Consider the following 19,813-nt stretch of genomic DNA (forward strand, 5'->3'; position numbering starts at 1 on the left):
TAAGAGTTTTTTAGCATACTGCACACCAAATATTATTTCCATGCTAAGTGACTGATGGGTAAGAAAGAACCTTCCATCTTCCTGCTGTTTCCCAGAATACCAGCCAGTGAAACCAAAGTAGCACTTTGTAAATGCAAGAAATAAATCCAAGGACTGTGCATGGGCATGATCCATTTGATGCAATATCATGGATATTGACACATACCCCAACCCTTGAGTACACCAGCCCCTCTAGCATTTTCGAGGGCTGCAAGATTGCCAGTCTGGGTCTGTGTTGGAGGACGTGTATTTGTTTTTCTCACCAATTTCACAGGTGGCTGCTTCTCTTCCCCTAATGTTTATATTTGTTTGCAAGGCTAGAAAGCCAACTAGTGGGGTGAATAATGCCATATATCATTCTGAATAGGAGAAAACATCAAAAGCACACCCACTGGTATCATTAGGAACAAGGAATGAAGTATGGTGATGACCTTTGAGCAAAGGAGAGAGAGAGAAATATCTTGGTGGAAGCAAACATGTGGCAGTATTGCCATGACTTGCTTTTTTCTTACTGATGTAATGATCATCCCAGAGGGTTATCTGTATCTTTCACTGATGTATGGGAAAGATACCTCCATGTGCTCATTTTATGATAAAAACAACCAAATAATGTAGCTAGCTCTCAGTAGGAATTGGTTGTGTTCCTTGATTTGCCAGAATTTTCATTTGACAATGGATTTTAGTTTTGAGAATCTTTGTGTCTTAATCACATAGCTGATGCAGTTTCATCCACTAAAAAGCGTGGAAAGAATAAAGAGAAGAGACCCCACAAATTAACAGCTAATTTAGGGAGGCAAACTGGAGAAAGAGCACAGCGGGGGAAAGTAAATCCCAGTGGGAAAATCCCAGTCTATATCCCCTCTCATACCTGCTTTTAAGTGTCAACAGAAATAAGTTGGAAGATCCGGTTATGAACCTTCCACGTCACTTTTTGTTTGACCTTACAGGTAGGGGATACATAGCTCAGGTGGTAGACTCTTAATCTCAGCTTCGTTGGTTCAAGTCCAACATTGGGCAAACGGTTCCTGTAGTGCAGCGGGTTGGGCTAGATGACCCTCAGGGTCCCCTCCAGCTCAGTGGTTCAGTGATACTGTTGTATTTGTCTGTAAGCTAAGGGCTGAGTTAACCCATTTTCATGTAAAGGTAAAGGTAAAGGTACCCCTGCCCGTACGGGCCAGTCGTGTCCGACTCTAGGGTTGTGCGCCCATCTCACTTAAGAGGCCGGGGGCCAGCGCTGTCCGGAGACACTTCCGGGTCACGTGGCCAGCGTGACGAAGCTGCTTTGGCGTGCCAGCACCAGCGCAGCACACGGAAACGCCGTTTATCTTCCTGCTATAAAGCGGTACCTATTTATCTACTTGCACTTAGGGGTGCTTTCGAACTGCTAGGTAGGCAGGAGCTGGGACCGAACGACAGGAGCTCACCCCGCTGCGGGGATTCGAACCGCCGACCATGCGATCGGCAAGCCCTAGGCACTGAGGTTTTACCCACAGCGCCACCGCGTCCGTCATTTTCATGTACTGGTACTTAAAACTAGGAAAATTCCCACTGGGAGGGCAAGTTGCAGATACTCTTGGGAGCACACAATGCATCTCTGTATGCTCTATAACACACACACACACACACGCGCGCACACACACACACACACACACACACACACCCCAATCCCTTTCAATGGAGGCCGGGCATCCCAGTGTCAGGGGCTGTGTCCCAGAGTGCTTACCCACTCCCCCAAGAGTGAATGCCAGCCATTGTTTTTATTAAGAAATGTGATAGAATCGTTCTACAAATGATCCGTTGTCTAGATGTAAAAGATTCTGTCTCTTCCCTTTCACCATGTGCGAAGAACATCCCTGTAGACTTCCTAGTTGAGTAGCTGTGCCGCACATTTGTTCCCTTGTATATTGTTTGGAGTTGTGGGGGTGGCAAGGAAGCACAGCGATCTCCCTCGATGGCTGCTTATGCGCCAGCCCAATTCCAAAAAAGCTGTCAGAAATCAAGCATTGCTTCTTCAGGGGCAGCGACGCTCCCCCCCGACACCCCCCCATTCCTCCATCAAGAGGATTATAGGTTGCACTACAGCAATCTTGGTTCATGTTTATTCCTTTTCATTATGGAGAGCTGTGTTTTGAGAAAAAATAATAAAAAAGGATCTTTCGAATGAATGATTGCTGGAGTTGTTTGTTTATATTTTAGGCCTAATGTTTAAAGAAGAACTGCCAGAATCTCAGTCAACATTTGAGGGGGGTGGGGAAATTATAGCTTTGCAAAGAAGCAACCATATGGTGGTTTACCTAATTTTAGAGATGGAGAATAGAAACGGTACTAGCATTCAATATTAGTTTTGTTGTTTTTTAAGCAAGCAGCGGCAACAAGAAGAACCCCTCAAGCAATTCTTTTCATTTCAGCTGGCATTTTGAATTTGTTGATGCATTTAAGATCGGGTAGGTGATCAGCTTGAGGTTCTGCCTTACCTAGTGTCCTGTCTATGGGGAAGGTATGCCTGGAATAAAGGCAGCTGCACACAAGCATGATAGTCATCTCATTAACCTCATATTAGGCTACATGAGTTTTTTTTAATAGGGCTGTCGCATAGCTGAAGCAAGCATTCTTCATTAGCCTGAGTTATTTTAATAGATCAATCAATAACATGGCATAAGTTTGCATATGAATGAAACAGTCGGTTTTTTAAAATCTATTTTTATTAAAAATTTCTTAGTTTACAAAAGTATATGCACTGTCTCTTTTTTTCAAGATGTGTTTTCTACAAATCAGTTTCATTTTGTTGTGAAACATTAGTGTTACATTAGGAAGAAAAAGGGGGAAGGGGGGAATGGTGAGTGGGGTGGGGTCGGGTGGCAATGCTTCTATCCTACTTAGTGTATGTGTGGGGTTTTGTGTCAGCGTCACTTGTGTGAGTTCTCTTTACTATTCACTTGCATTCCTTTGGTTGTGAGAGATGTTGGGGGCGGCCTGGGGTGTGGTTGGTTGTCTTTGGTGAACTATGTTTTTGTGTGTGAGTGGGGTGTTTTCGTGTTTTTGGATCAGGTTAGCCAGATTGATTCGAACGCTGTTGGCAAGTTCTTACATCTTAGTGTATTTTTGGTCTTTGTGGAAGCTGCCCAGAGTGGCTGGGGAAACCCAGCCAGATGGGCGGGGTACAAATTTATTATTATTATTATTATTATTATTATTATTATTATTATTATTATTATTGCTGCTGTTGTCTTGTTGGGCTGTGTATGTGATAAAGGATAACCATACCAGGGTGAAGGCATCCTCTTCTATTTGTCCCCGTGTCAGTTTCAGTTTGTTGGTTAGTTTTTTGAACAAAGAGGCATAATGCCTTTGTTTTTAGAGTCAAGCTGGGATAGAGTGGTTTCCATCCCCGTACTGGCAGTTTAAACCTCAGCTGCCCAGCTCAGCACTGCAATTGGGATGCAGATCGCCTCCTCTCTGCTCATTGGCTCAATCACTTGAAGAATAGGGAGGGATGCAAAAGTCAGTTGAAGTGGGGGAGACTGTGTGCTTGTGTACATGGTGTGCGTGCATGTGAGAATATGTCTCTGTGTTGGCCACATGCACAGCTGACATGCAGCCCCCAGAGAGTTAGCCAAGAATGATTGTGGTCCTTGGGCCTAAAACAGGTTAGCCCACCCTTGCGTTGCATGCAGTAAGTGCCATTTTGGAAGAGACATTCCCTTATGTATGCTGTATAAATGAAAGTACAGTGGTACCTCGGGTTACAGACGCTTCAGGTTACAGACTCTGCTAAAACAAAAATAGTACCTCGGGTTAAGAACTTTGCTTCAGGATGAGAACAGAAATCGCGTGGTGGCGGCACAGCAGCAGCGGGAGGCCCCATTAGCTAAAGTGGTACCTCAGGTTAAGAACAGTTTCAGGTTAAGAACAGACCTCCAAAACAAATTAAGTTCTGAACCTGAGGTACCACTGTACCGGGAAATGTCTCTTCTCAGGTTGTGCCTGCCACCTGCACCTTTCATAAGAGCTTGCATTTAAATAATATTTTTTCTTAAAAAAAAACGGCTTGCACAATTAATTGGGGATACCTTTTGCTTTTTTTAAAAAAAGATTTAATTGCTTTAATCAACTACAGCTGCAAGCTTTCAAGATTATCCTCTTAGACAGGGTTGGGCTAGAAGAAAGAAACAAAACATTCCATCTTAGGAGGTTCTGCCAAAAATAACTGGAATAAATTACAGTTAGGAATTAATTTACAGAATGGAAATGAAAGCTATGAGACTTGGACGTTCCTTTAGAAATCTATGAGACTAATGATTTTATTTGAGAAATGGACCGTCAATCTTTTTCTTCACCGAGGTTTTAAAAATGCCAGATATTGTATAACACAGCTCTCATGTCTGTTGATGTGGCCATAGCTTTCCAAAATAATTTTTTCTTCCTCAGCTCTCCATTCATTCCTGTGGGGCTCATGCAGAATACGTTGTTGTTGTTGTTGTCATTTTTTTAATAGTGCTTAATTGTCAGAACCTCTAAGCGGTTTACATAGAATGCAAAACCTACCTTAAAATTGTCAATAAAAGTCAGGTGTTGGTAACAAAAAAGAAGTTAAAACCGTAAAAATTCCAAGTATAAATAAAGCCTGTCATTAAATATATACTAAGCTAGAAATACTTGATATGAAAGACTGTGGTTACACCAGCAGATGTGAGAACTTTGTTATAATACTGTATTGTGGCACATCTTCAGACTTAGGAATGAGAACAAATGGAAGCTATTGAATGTACATTTTGCAACTCAAATTTTTGGTCTCATAGATCAAAGGGTTGCTAAAGGGTCACATGACTTAGATTTTATTCTGAAGCTTAATTCCTAACTATAATTGCTTTATATTTATTGTATTCTGCATTTTCTTGCAGTGTGGAATGCTCTGTCTGGTAATATAATAACTAGGTTATTATCGAAGAGAATCACAGACACATGGAAAAGGCTAGTTTTATTCCGCAGTGTAAAAATAAATAAATAAATAAATAAATAAATAAACAACCAACATTGACAGAGCTACCATCGCATTCTAGGAACAGTTTGTAAATAGCTGCGTGCTATTTAAAATTTAACAAAGCCAAATGTCCAAATTGGATTAATTGTATTAGGAAAAATGTGGAAAGGAAGAAAAGGAAAGGCCGCATTCAAATATATTAATAAAGCCAGTCTAGCTCTAGTTCCAAGCTATCTGCTTTAGCAGGCTCTTGGGATTCAGAAGATATGCAGAGTTCCTTGTAGAAGAGAGCTTCGGAGAGTCAGCATCTTTGGACATTTCCCTGAAGTCAAAAGTAGAGAGTAAAGTCTCACATATGGAGACCAATAGAAGCCAGCTTCCTTCCCAAGATGAATTGTTGTTTGACCCTACCATGAAATTTGCTCCATCTGTGATGTCAGGGGCCTTTTTGGCCAATCAGAAAATTACTGTGAGGCTAGTTCCACCTCCCTAAGGACTCTGAGCTTACATTACTAAAGGTCTTAACCAGTTCAGTCCTCTTGAACCATTGTGAAAACCAGCTATATCTCCTGGATGCTTATTCAAAGACAAAGGACAGGATATGCTTGCTCATAGTTTATGGATATGCTTACTCGCCATTCTTTTGAGATTTCCAGAAGTTCTAGGAGGCTTTATAGAACTACATCAGAGTATAGGAGTTCTTCAGAGGGGTATTAAACATTTGCTGCCACTTCCCCTTAATTCTGTTGAAGTGGCAGGCAGAGGAGGAGACGGAAGGATACAAGTATCGGTGACCGAAGAAATGGATGTTCCACCAGCCCCTCATTAAGTATTAGATATTTATTTAATTAAAACACCATTATACCACCCTTCATTAAAAATCCCAAGGCAGCTCACAGGAAAAATGAAACAAGTTCAGTAATATTAACATTAAAGAAATAATATAACAACATCTGCAATAACTAGAGAAATCTACAAAGGACTGGGCAATGACCAGAAAATGCTTCACACTTTTTGTAAAATGCCAAAAGCACATTGCAGTTGTGCACGTTACTTATTTCAGAGGAGAGACAATTTCACAAGCCGTTCACCAGCACAGAAAATAGTTTAATTGGAAAAGTGGTAAAAACATGAGAATTGCACACACAGCTCATTAATGTCATTTTTTAAATGAAAGAATTGCATTCCCCCACTTGGCAGTTGAGTGACAGCTTTAAAACAACCACCACCAGGAATACTCAGCAAGCCATATTGCTGCTCTTATAATTTCTGCTATGGTTGAATGTCCTTTTTGGTTTTTTGCATTACCTTGATTTATTTAAAATGATCAGGTATCTGCTTTCACCGCTGCTTGTGGTTTTTGCACACAAGGCCAGCCATTGTGCATTTGCAGACTGCCCTCCTGAAAATTGACCCAGCACTGATGTTTCTTCACACTTGAGCGGTCATCACCTATTGAGACATGTTTGTATAAAAATAATCGCTGCCTTTATTCTTTTTTATTTTATTTTGCCGCATCAGCATATCCAGGTCTTGAATAAGCCTAAGTAAATTGTGCTGCGCTGAAAGGAAAAGCTGTTTGACAATGGAAGCCAAAAATAACTTGAATGGTCTCAAGAATATACATTCCTCTCTGGAGTTAGCCATAACTAAGTAGAGCAAGGTTGATAAACCACATTTTGTTCATGTCAGAAGCAGCAACAGAGCAGTTCGACACTGCTGCTGGCAGCCAACCCACACCTCCCTTTCCTACAGTGTTAATATTACATTATTTACTGAGTATTCAGCAGGGCCAGCCCAAGGCGTTTTGTTGCCTAAGATGGAAACTGTTAGGGGCCAGGAATCAGATTCCTCTTTGTCAGATGCTGGAGGTGAGGAAGAGTCCTCTGAACCTGAAGGGAAAAGACAAGCATTCTTGATGTGGTAAATCTGGGTCTTGGGTATAGCACTTCAGGATGCAGCTTAGAGCGTATAGGACTGAAAGCTGCTCTAGCTTCCCCTGTCCCCTGAACAAAATTCCTTCCACATAGAAAGGTAGCATGTGAGGGAGAAGGCTCTTGTCCCTCAAATCCACATTTTTCTGTAGAGCAAAGATGGAGGATCTGGAGCCCCTCAGATGTTGTTGGACCACAACTGCCATCACCTCATGACCATTGGCAGTGCTGAGTGGGTTCATGGGAGCTGGAGTCCAACAAAATATGAAGGGCCACCGGTTCCTCAAAAGGGACTTTTTCATCTGGAGGAATTATATGCACCCTAAACTGCAATCTAAAGTGGGGCTAGAAAACCTTTTTCATCCTGAGGGCCACATTCCTTTGTGGACAACTTCCAAGGGCCACATGCCATTGGTGGATGGGGCCAAATGCCGAAGTAGATATAGCAACAAATATAAAAATTGCTATTCTACAGTGGTCTGGTGCTGCACACCCTCTTCTCTTTACTCCAATTCCAATAAAGAGGAATTATCAGAGTTCAGGGACACATTCCAGCCAGGCAAAGACGTTTGGGTGTGAAGCAGAGCAAGTGTGGGATGTCACCTGAGGGTCAACTCTCCTGAAGGGCCACATTTGGCATGTGGTTCTCCACCCCGGTCTAGAATATAGTGCCCAGGCACCCTTACATTCAGTGAAAACTAGGCATTTGATTCTGTGGATTTCTTTAATGATATGTCAATTTCTTGTATTCAAGGAGTCAAGCAAGATGCATTTTTTAAAACTGTGTAGCTAATGTTGATCTGTAACCACAGTATTCAAAATTAAAATGTTTAGATGTTGGTAGGTAAACTAATGTTTATATGCTTAACATAGTAATATAATATAATCTGACACTTGAGTTAGTCTTGTTATGATATAAAATAAGTGCCTCACAGAATCACTGAAGTATACATCCCGTGGTTTAAGAATTATTGATGATGTCCTTTCAAAAAACTGTAAATGAAAAATTAACTTAAAGTGGTGCTTCTAGATGTGGGAACCCAAGATAATACATTACAGGTTCAATACTGTTCAGATATCTCTGGATGATTTAAAACACCAATTTTCTCTTAGCACTATGTTCAAGCTCTCTTAGATCCATCATAAGTATCATGATATTCTGCCTTTCTATAATAGATAGCATGACGCTTCTACCTATCCATTGCAGGAAGGCAGAATATCATGTTGGGGACGTAGCTGTCTTTCTGCTTACAATTTAAAAAAATGATCACAGGAATTAAGAGCTCTGCTTGGAAATGGGGTTGCAGAGACTTTGAACAGTTAAAATAAAAACCGACTTGGCTGTGCTTAATGTGAGATGCAATAGGGTTTCCCCTTTCTCTCCTCTCCCCCATGCACCCTCAAAGTATGTTCCAGAGTGTCTCTCTGCCTTCTGGAGCAGATTTTATGGGGCCTGAAAAGCATGGGGAGTGGAGATATGGGGAAAATTTGACTGCACAAGTGGACTGGCAGCACTAGATACAATCTTAAAGGTTCATGACGTTGCCAAGGGGCGGCGGATCCAGTGAGCCAGTACAGACATTATTTTGGTTAGGTTACTTGTGCAAAGTACAGAAGAGAAGGGGACCCCTCCACAGTGCTATGGTGCATGCATATGCAAATATTTAAATGAGTAAGCCAACTGCAATAGCATCCACACCAGGAGAAATATAGTTCTTCTTGGCTGATGAATCCACGCTTAAATCAGAAGCTCGGTTCCTCTGCTTTACCTGTTGAGGTTCCATAGCTAAGTGAGGAATTGAACCTGTGCCTTCCTTGTCCTAGTTCAACACTCCCACCATTGCTACACAACCAGTGTTGACTCCTGTGTTTCTTCTTGAGCCAGACTTGATATTTGACAGAAGATCTGTCTGGGAACCTGGCTCTCTCCCAAGTTATCTTACAGCAGTGGAAGAAAGGCAGAAGAAAAACAGTGGAAACGTGTGTAATGCTTCCTCTGTTTCTCCCCTCTAGTCTCATCATCAGGGGTCAGCAAGGTTTTCCTTGCCTGGGCCAGTTCACTCCAGCGGAGATCCCTCTGTGGCCTGCAATTTTCGGCATCTGTGCAGACGTGATTTCCAGCGCCGCAGAAGTGAGTCCCTGCATTGTGCTGCGCTGGTTTAGCACAGTGTGCAGGGACTTGCCGAGCGGGCGGCTTGGTTCGGGGGCAGCTCGTGGGCCAGTTAAACACCCCCGTGGGCCACTTGTGGGCCTTAGGATGTTGACCCCTGCTCATCATCTTAATAAATAATAAGAGAGGGTGTCTAGATGCATTTTGCTGTGGTTGGAAGAAAAGTGCCTAACAATATGGCCTCCAAATGTTTTGCACTACAACTACCCAGCATGGCTGTGATGGGAGCTTTCAGGTTGTTGAAGGCTGGGTTATCTTCATGGTCTAAGATGGTGCCCAAATTGAGTAAGAGAAATTTACTTTTCCTCTGATTCAGTTATGCAACAGCTCTGCTTGCCACCTGTAGATTCACCAGTAGCTGAACTAGGCTTCTCCACTGGTATCCCCTCTGAAGGGGACAGTTGACCTACGGATCCCTGCGATAAGAATTGCCATTTCCCTCAGACATCTAGTTTCATTCAGGGTTATTCTGCCTTTAAAATAAACTTGGGGTGTCAGTTGTTTACAAATAATGACATAGCTGCCGCATAGGTTTGTACATGGTGTGGCAATGTGCTCTTAAAAAAACAAAACAAAATGCCTGCCTTGTTTTCTGTGAGAAGTGGTAGGAAAATTGCTAACAACTTGCGTGACTTTTTACTAAAAAACATTGGCATTTGGTTTCCTCTGTTGACAGAGCACCTGAGCTCATTTCATTTGCTGTTGCAGCAGGAGGCTTCACAGCATCAAGAATCATGATTGTGCTCTTTTTAAAAAATGCTGCTGCATTGCATGGGGCAACTGTCAAGGCACATTAATCAGATTAAAAGCAAAACAGTATCCTTTAATATAACTATGTCAAATAGCATCCATACGCAGCCAGCTTGTTCACAGAACATGTCAGAAATCAGTTCAACTCAGAGAATCCAGAGCATGAAAACAGTTGGATACCTGGGGAAAAAGCATAGGCACAAAGGCTATAATTTTATGCAATTTAATGTAGGGAACCAACATTATGGATGATGCGCACTGTACCGACTGTGCTGGCCCCATGAATATACAAATCTGATCAGCAGACTGGCAGAAAACCAGTGCCAGCTGAAAAATGGCATTTGATGATCCTTCCAGGGTTTTCAAAGGGAAAGGATGCTATTTGGGTCATGACTTTAAGGAAGACATGATTGTAAGCACCATAGATTTCATCTATCCAGCAGGGGAGAGAAGCAGCCTTCCACTTGCATAGCTGATGCAGATGAAAACGTGCATCTCAATGCTCATTTTCATGTTGCTCATCCAGCCCACGCTGAATTGGCAAGACGTGGCCAGTGCACCATTAGTTGTCTAATTGCATAGAGTTAAAGGTGGGTCAGAGCCAGTGAAACCAGTGGCAGTTTCCCCAGCCCTTTCATTTTCTCTGGTCTACATCTTCTGCCAGGAACTTTCTGTTTCCATATAACACTCTGTTTCCATATAACACTTTTGGCCTTCAAAATAAATGCCAGCTTACCCCAGGCATTGCCCTTTCTTAAAAAAAAAAAAAAAATCTGTGGGGGTGGGAAAAGATAACCCTGTGATCAGGGCTATTTTGGGAATGGTAGGTAAGTAGAAATAGTCTAACATAACTCTTGTTGCCACCTTGAGAACCTCTAGGGCAGAAAACGCATTCTTCAAAGGCTCTGGATGCACATTTGTAGGTCATTTCATGTTACATCTGCATGATGTTTGGGGCAGGACTTGGGTTTGCTGATTTTGCTCTCTGCAGTTCATTCAAGTGACATAGGAACTATGCTGACATTTGCACTTACATAGCTATGAACTTACGCATCCCAGTCTGCAGTAGAGACAAAAGGAATTATGGGGCCAGAATTTCTGGTGCAATCCATTCAGGCACTTGCTCTGGAGAGAGGTAGGCTGAGCAGTTGGGTGCAGGATAGAAGAAAGTCCCACCCACCTCTTTCTCTCTCCATGAATAGGGAAGATGAAAAGCTGAGTTGGTAATTCAGAGGGTTGGATTAGAGCCTCGTGGTTCCTTCTATGATTCTATTCTATATACATATAGCTTTATCACATTGGTGTAGAAAAACTGACCATGCTTATCAAGTGCTGAGGTTAAGATTCTGATTTTTGGGGAGTGGGTAGAGACAGAGTTAGTGACTCTTTCATTAGCTTGCACCATTTAATGGTCCATCATAATCTGGGTTTGTAGAGAAGCTGTCTCCAGAAGCTGCTGTGGGGCATGAGCACAACTAAGGGAAACTCACAGATGCAATCCTGGTGGAGAGAACAGCTAGTCTTTTTGCTGATCTACATGCTGACATGAAAAAGCCCACAGGCCTCTGACTTTTATAGAACAAGTCCAGCACATGTGGAAAGATTGTGATGTAACTCTCTCTGCCTACAAAGAGGAGCAACTTTCCTCCAGAACCAGCATTGTGAAGAGTTTGAGAGTGTCACAAATGGTTGTGATGAAAGCTTGTGTATATTTTATTTTTGAAAATAGTATAGTACAAAAGAAAAAAAATAGCTTGGCTCGACTAGATTTCTGACTAATACAGTTAAGCCATTGCTTTAATGATAGGATGCATTTTTATTTGTGTGTGTGTGATCTTTATTTTCCTTTCAAAGGACAAACCAGTTGTTTAGTTTTTCTTTTAAGACCTAGTTACAGGTAGGTAGCCGTGTTGGTCTGCCGTGGTCAAAACAAAATAAAAAAAATCCTTCCAGTAGCACCTTAGAGACCAACTAAGTTTGTTATTAGTATGAGCTTTTGTGTGCATGCACACTTCTTCAGATACATGCACACAAAAGCTCATTGCAGTGGTACCTCGGGTTACATACGCTTCAGGTTACATACGCTTCAGGTTACAGATTCCGCTAACCCAGAAATAGTGCTTCAGGTTAAGAACTTTGCTTCAGGATGAGAACAGGAATTGTGCTCTGGTGGCATGGCAGCAGCAGGAGGCCCCCATTAGCTAAAGTGGTGCTTCAGGTTAAGAACAGTTTCAGGTTAAGAACAGACCTCCGGAACAAATTAAGTACTTAACCCGAGGTACCACTGTATTTCTTTTAAGACCATTATCATATTTAAAATCACTTGACAGATTCTAATCTTTCCCCCTTATCATAACATTAATAAAGGCAAATTACTACAAAATGTTGAGACCCCATTGCTGGTTATTGTATGCTGTGTGGTTTATTTTGCACATTAGCAAAGCCTTCTAATTGTGAAGGAAATGATCCTTTCCATCCTAGCTACTGGGAAAGGCTCTACTCAGTGGTAGAGCACATGCTTGGCATGCCGCTGCTCTCAGATACAATCCTTGGAATCTTCAGGTTGGGCTGGGAAACCCTCCTGTCTGAAACCCTGGAAGGCCACTGCCAATCAATGCAAACAGTACTAAGCTAGATGGACCAATGTTCTGGCTCAGTATAATGCACTTCCCCATGTTCTTCACGTGCAGGAGGAGAACATGTGGGGTGGAGGGATGTGACAGGAAACTTGATTGACCCCAAGGTATGTGCTGTAATGTTAAAGATGGCTGAAAAGACCAGAGAAGGTAAATGCTGGCTCAAGAAGTGTAGGCAGATTTTCTCCATGTCTGGTGGAAATGCCAGAAGGCGAAAAGCTTCTGGTCAGTGGCTATAAATATGATCAAAGAAATCTTCCAGGTTAGTCTAATTACTTTCCTCTCATTATGCCTTTTAAATTAATCGCAATGTGTGGTAGCTCTTGAGAAATTTCAAACCCAGGTGTTGAATGTACTCACCCTAGCAAGAATATTATATGCTAAGACTTGGAAGAAAGAACAAGCATCAATCAAACAGGAATTAATTTGGAAATGATGGGAGCAGTTAGGACTGATAAAATTAACATCAGTGTTATGCTCTACCTCCAGTGAGTCTTTAAATAAATTGAACTTAGTCATGCGATATATTAAGCAAGAATTGGAAATAAGGGTGATAGAAATTGATTATTTCTGATTATAAGGAGTGTTTTTGTAAATAAAAAGGTTTTTCTACTATTAAATATTTTTTATAGTAGCCTACATACATAAGTGATTTTAAATTCATAAATCTTCTGATGATATTAGTAATATATTTAAGGTATATGTAGTGTGTGAATGAGAGGAAGAGAGCTTATAAGCAAGTGTGATTTGACTCAAAATGTTTTTGGATGATACCTATGGAAACATATTGCCTCCAACTGTGGAGCCAGAGTATAGTCATTGTGGCTGGTAGCCACTGATAATCTCATCCTCCATTAATTTGTCTTAATTCTCTTTTAAAGCCATCCAGGTTGGTGGCCATTAGTGCCTCTTGTGGGATCATTCAACATCTGAGTACAAAAACAAAATATGCAATGCAGAGGACTGAGTGAAGACCACTTTCCAAATATTCCGTGGTGGTTTATGAGGCTCTGTAGAATATTTGTTATGGAATAACTGATGGGCTGAATTAAAAGTGCACAGGAATGGAATGATGTGCGGCTGGCTTGCATGTAATGCTGAGCCATAGTTTAACACAAGGTTCACTATAATGAGCTGAATGAAGCCTTGGGCTTGATGCCCCCCTTCCTTGTTTTGTCTGGCCAGCAGAAGGACGTGGTTAGTATTTACTTTCAATTTCAAAGAACCAAGGTTTAGCGCTATGTGTGTATAAACCCAAGGCTGGTTGAAAACAAAGGGGTCAGGGTTCTTGCTTTTCTGTGTTTTTTTTAAAAGCAACTTTTAAACTATGGATTGTGAAGCTGGATCAGATTCTGGTCCATGAAAATTTAAGCCGTAATCAATTTGTTAGCTAGTAGCAGTGGCAGCAGCAGTATTTGTCAATGTATCTGCCACCTAATCACAATAATCTCTAAGCAGTATCTCTTCCTGTCAACATTCTAGCTGCAGTGCTTTGCCCCAGCCTCCGAACCAGGCCTAAGGGTAGTCCCACAAGACTCTTTGTTGCAAAAGAATTACATCAAAATTGTAAATTTGGGCTTCCAGCTCTAAACTTCGACTTCCATATTGAAAGTGGCAACAATTCTATAGGCTTTTAAATGGTTCAAGTATTTCTGTTTATTAAGATACCGTATATACTCAAGTATACGCCGACCTGAATATAAGCCGAAGCACCTAATTTTAGCACAAGAAAACTGGGAAAACTATTGACGTGTATAAGCCGGTTCACCACTTATATTATATAAGTGTATATTCGAGTATATACGGTAGTAATTCTTTCTCTCAGACAATCTCTCAGAAACTTGCTTCTTCTTCCCTGCTGCATCTTTCCAGCTTCGTCTGAGTTACTGAACGCCTGAAAGGGAGCAGCCAGTTGCCTGGGGGAAGGCTTTTTTTTTTTTAAACATGACAGGAGGGAGGAAAATAGTACTGGGAGGATAATGAGAGGAAAGGTATGGTCTCACTTGTCTAAATATAATTCATTCTTTCAGCAGGTTTTTTCCTCTGTCACTTTCCAGATGCTCAGGAGGCAAGCCATTGTTCTGAGGCAGGAAATATGTACATATCTCGCTCCAAAGAATCCACTTCAGGATTCTACTGAAATATACAAGCCATTGTTCTGAGGCAGGAAATATGTACATATCTCGCTCCAAAGAATCCACTTCAGGATTCTACTGAAATATACAGGTTTCATACTTTTATAACTCGCCTTTTTCTTTTTTCTGCTACAAGAGGAAAGTAAACACATGATGAACTGACATACACGTTCCATCTTTGCAAAGCAGTAAGCTGATTTGCTCTTCATAACTGTGAAAAAAGAAATGTCTTCCACTTTTCTACTCTGCAGTTGGAATAGGTTTTTCCCCCTGCTTCCAAGAGGGAAAGCTGCAAAAGATGACAGGTTATGAGCACAAAGCTAAATCCTACAAGAGAAGCTGCCTAAACCACATGACCATGTCTCTAATTTCATTTTTTTCCCATTTTGCCTTCATGACAACCCTGTGAGGTAGACAGTGCCTTACTTCTCACTTTCATCACTTACTCAAAGCCATCCAGTAACCTTTGTTTGGACTGGGTTCCCCGTAGACAATCCTGACATGTTACCCACTTAACAACCCTGACAATGGGGTATGTGAGGATTATATTTGATGAAGCCATCCAATTAAGACAGCACATCCTCTCCCTTTCCTCTTCCTGCTCCCACAGCCCCCAATCTGGTCTAGATGTTGAAGGAAAACCCAGAACTGAACAGAACTCAATGCTTGTAGAATTTACAACAGGATAGCAGCTATCTTTTGTGATCACATTCTGCCACAAGTCAGCCACAATTATCCAGTTCTTCTTTGTTGTTGGCTTGGCAAAGTTGATACCAGGCTTTTCCATGAAGATTTGTGCCCAAAACGGCTCAAACAAACAACCAATAAAATATGGAAAATATGCAAAATCAGAATTTTTCTAAATAGTAATGCCAAAACCCTTAAACAATAAATATGAAGTCAAAAAAGCGCAGCCAGGATAGGACAGAAATAAAATCAAGGCATCTAAAAGACCTGGGTAAATAAAAAAAGGTTTCACAGAAGAAGTCACACAACCTGAACACATTTGATTAGTTATTAGGTTGAAATTAGTCCCACTGACCAACTGAAATAGAATTGTTTCTGTAATATTCAACATTATAACCTCTGATCAAAAATAGGTCACTAAAGCTTCATTTCTGTTCAACTTCCACAGTAGATCACTCCTTGCACTGAATAAAGAAATCTCATTTTTTCCAGAGAGGGAGGAGAAAGGGAAAAAGCAAACAATCCAAGAAATATTTCTAATCGAATAGCTCTTAAAACATGTTTTAATTGCAGCATTTAGCTTTAAAACTCCTTATCTCCCATGTTGCGATAATATGTGCATAATTTATTATCTGCTCTTTAGAGGAAGAAACCAAAGATGACAGTAATTGGCAGAATAATTCATCTTCCCAAAGTAAAACTATAAACATAAGAGGAAGTGTCTGAAATATGAGTTCAACTGGAGGCCATTGTCCAGTGTGGCCTTCGGGGTTTGCAAGCAACTGCACTGCTGCCACTCTGAGTGGAACTTGTCAGTGACAGTTTTTGTTCCTTTGCTTCCAGTGGTTTAAGGTCATTAAAGGATATCCCCCCACCATTCCTCTACCATATCAATGCTGTTTCCTGAAGGATAATATATTCTGTGTTGTCTTTTCATGCATGCGATTTGCTTTTGTGCAGAAGCTGATAAATGATTCCCAGTCAATGAAGTCCAGGAGAATTGACAAGCCTTGATTGAGCATTCAAACTTGTTTAGCCAATAGGAAAAGGTGAAGAAGTAAGGCATGCAAATGTTTGTGACAGTTTAGAATGACTTGGCATTTAAATGATGCTCTCGTATGCCCTCTGCATTTGCAGCATAAGAGACTGACTTTGCTAGAAATAAAATGGCTATGAGGGCTATGCTCTGTCTCCATGATCAGAGGCAGTAATGCTTTTAAATACTAATACTACTAATAATGCTGCTGCTGCTGCTGCTGCTGCTACTACTACTACTACTACTACTAATAATAATAATAATAATAGTACCCCACGCATCTGGCTGTGATACTGATATGGACAGATGATATGGATGAAAATCACAACAAGTCGTATCAATAAAATTCAAGGAAGACAAGTGTGACAGATAAAAACCAGTCCTCAACACAGACCCTTTACCTAAGATGGTGCAGCAAAAGCCTGCCAGTAAAACAAAGGTCTTCACTGGCCAATGGAAAATGGCAGGAGGGAAATTAGGAAGATATTTTCCATCCATTCCTACTGGCTCACATTCTCAGGCTCCTTCCCCACTGCCCTTTCCTTTCAGGATTATTTTGGAACATACGGTTTTGCTCATTTCATTGAGCCATTTGCAAGTCACCTTTTCCCATCACATGTCATGATTAGATTCTGTAAGACAGTCTGAAGGCAGTTTGTTCTTCACCATTGGGAGCGCATACCTGCAGCATTTCCTCCATGATGTCTTTAGATGCTGCCTCTGAAAACAGAACATATACAGTGGTACCTCGGATTACATATGCTTCAGGTTACAGACTCCGCTAACCCAGAAATAGTACCTTGGGTTAAGAACTTTGCCTCAGGATGAGAACAGAAATCGTGCTCCGGCAGTGTGGCAGCAGCAGCAGGAGGCCCCATTAGCTAAAGTGGTGCTTCAGGTTAAGAACAGTTTCAGGTTAAGAACGGACCTCCGGAACGAATTAAGTACTTAACCTGAGGTACCACTGTAAAATGAAAGTGAGAAGCAAGTCCAAATAATTTATTTGGAAGCTTATTTTTTGAGTAAGCTTGACGGGGAAAGTTTATAAAGTTTCAATGTGTGTGTGTGTGTGTGTGTGTGTGTGTGTAGATACTGATCCCTTTTGGTTTTGTTGTTTGGAAGGCTGATTCTCCTGACACTGAAGTGTAGCAGAACCACAGTTGCAGAATGAAGTAGAAGATTGGGATGGCGGAATTATGGATTGCAGAGATTGTGCATGAGAGTGAGGTTGTCATATTTTTAAACATTGCCATTTGAACTTCTTCCATGTAGTTAAACCAGAAGATTAAGGAGAAGAATTCAGAGAAGTCATCTTTCTGTCACGCACACAGAGGGATTTACACATGGGGGCATTTAAAGATACCAGCCTCCCACCTGAAATCTGAAGCGATTTTAAGTCCACAATTCTACAGTGACATTCTGTGTATTGTGTAGAACAGTAGAACAGCTTTATAGAGATTTATTTTAAAACTGAATTGACATTTGCTTGGCTGGAGTCAGATTGGTCACATGCAGAGGCTCATCGCACAAGCAGGTTTGTTCTGGGATTTCTGAGCAAAGCAGCTCACAAAAGTTCTGGTGCTTGGGGGGGGTTAAGGGTATGCATTTGGCTGGCTGCTTTGTGATGGCTCATAACAGGTGATATAGAAAAGGTCAGCCCAGTTTGAAACAAGCCAGGTGAATCAGCCCTGAGCTGTTCATCAGGACCACATGATGAGCTCAGTGTAGACTTTTTTCCACACTGTTTAGAAGAAGCTTGCCAGTGAACTGGGCTCATGGCCAACTGATCAGACAGCCAGTCCACCACACAAAACTATTGACCCTGCTTTAAATACTACACAATAGATACATAGATGTAGATATAGAGATGATGTTTATATTTTAATGTTTTCAACGCTTGTTTTATTGTGTATTTAACTTCAGGAGTTTAATGTTTTAATGTTGATGTCATTGGTTTATATGCATATAAACCACTTAGAAGCTTATTTTAGCATCAATAAATAAATAATCCGTGTATAAGATGGGCCATGTAAATTAGTCCATATAGTCAAAGATGGAGAATTATTAAGAACATTTAAACTGGAATCTGCTTCAGAAAGTGTCTGCAACTAATACAAATATCTAAAGAAAGAGTAGCTATTATGAGAAGGATGAAATAAACAAGCAATCTCGGCAAAGACCTCCCAGACTTGAATTAAGAGAAGAGAAAGAGGCTGCAGTAGGCAATGACATTGGACATGTGTCATTGTACATCTCAATTAAATCTCTCTTTAGAATTTGGGAGAGGGGGAGTCAATAATCCCATCCATTGGACCGTTCAGTTGGAACTGAGTAGAGCAGATGATGGCAAGTGAACAGAATTTATGTCTGTATGAAGAGTGTTTTGTAGAAAATCTATGTTGATTTTTGGATTCTGCTCAATTCTCCACCGCTATGGGACAGTACTTTATGCTAATTTTGTGGGGGCGTTCTGAAAAACACCCATTTTAGCCATCTGTTGTCCTGTAGTTATTTGGCCAGACACAGATTGATGTTGACTCAGCCTAAGCACATGTCTTTTTCAGTAATACATCTACCACTTCCACCCCTTCACCACAAAAGTGATAATGAAATAATAATAATAATAATGCTATTATTGAATTACTCCACTTTCCTTCTGGGCTGGGGCTTACCCTCCTCTCAGTTTTGTGGTCCTGCAGTGATGCTTAATGATGGATGGGTGATCCAGTAATCAGTAATGGCTTTGCTGGTGTGCTGTATGCTGAGGAATCTGCTTTGTTGAAAGGGCTTGTAAGAGGCTCTTACAACTTTAGAGAAAAAGTGGCTGATGTAGAAGTTAAATGGCTTCAGCCTGTACGTTGCATGTGGAATATCTTGTATGAACTGGAGCCTACATGGGCGCTTTCGTGAGAAAGTACACTCTGCCCATGCAATATGCTGATACCTGCTTGTTTTATTTTTTAAAGCAGTGGATTAACTACAAGCTTGCACGCAAATTTATGCACACAGGCCCTCCGTTACATAAAGTGTTGTGCCCAAAGTGAGGGGAGGGAGGCTCCACTGCTGGGCTCCACTGCACATGGAACATGCGCACTAGATCTATGTGTGAATCAGACTTGCCCTTCTTTGATACTGTCCAGCCTTTAGACACTACAGATAGATCATTCTACTAGATTTCCTCTGCCGTCATGCTGCTTGATTCCATCAGAGTTGGAATTTCGTTGCAAAGCACCGGGGGCACCATGAATATGGTGTAGAATGGACGGTGGGAGGCTGGGGAAGGGGCGCACTGAATTTTGGCAACAGACAGGGCATCCTTCAGATCCTGAGGTCTACCACTGATTTCATACTTCATTACCAAGAAAGGACGCAGGCAAAAGGCATCAGGTATCTGTAACAATCCAGTTTAGAACCGGCAAGACTTGGCATTTTAGAGTCTAGATTC

The 19,813-nt window shown here is 41.3% G+C and overlaps 1 protein-coding gene and 1 long non-coding RNA gene across 6 annotated transcripts in view; both read left to right on the plus strand.

The window, feature by feature from the left end:
- TULP4 (TUB like protein 4) overlaps positions 1-19,813 on the plus strand; it is a 96,089-nt gene that overhangs the window by 43,660 nt on the left and 32,616 nt on the right. The window lies entirely within an intron of this gene.
- Positions 14,658-18,279, plus strand: LOC310703921. The gene is made up of 3 exons (XR_014524472.1): positions 14,658-14,736; positions 16,293-16,389; positions 17,641-18,279. It is a non-coding gene; the product is annotated as an uncharacterized lncRNA (long non-coding RNA).

The sequence above is a fragment of the Podarcis liolepis genome, assembly GCF_965112155.1.
Source record: "Podarcis liolepis genome assembly, chromosome: 3".
Lineage (NCBI taxonomy): Eukaryota > Metazoa > Chordata > Lepidosauria > Squamata > Lacertidae > Podarcis > Podarcis liolepis.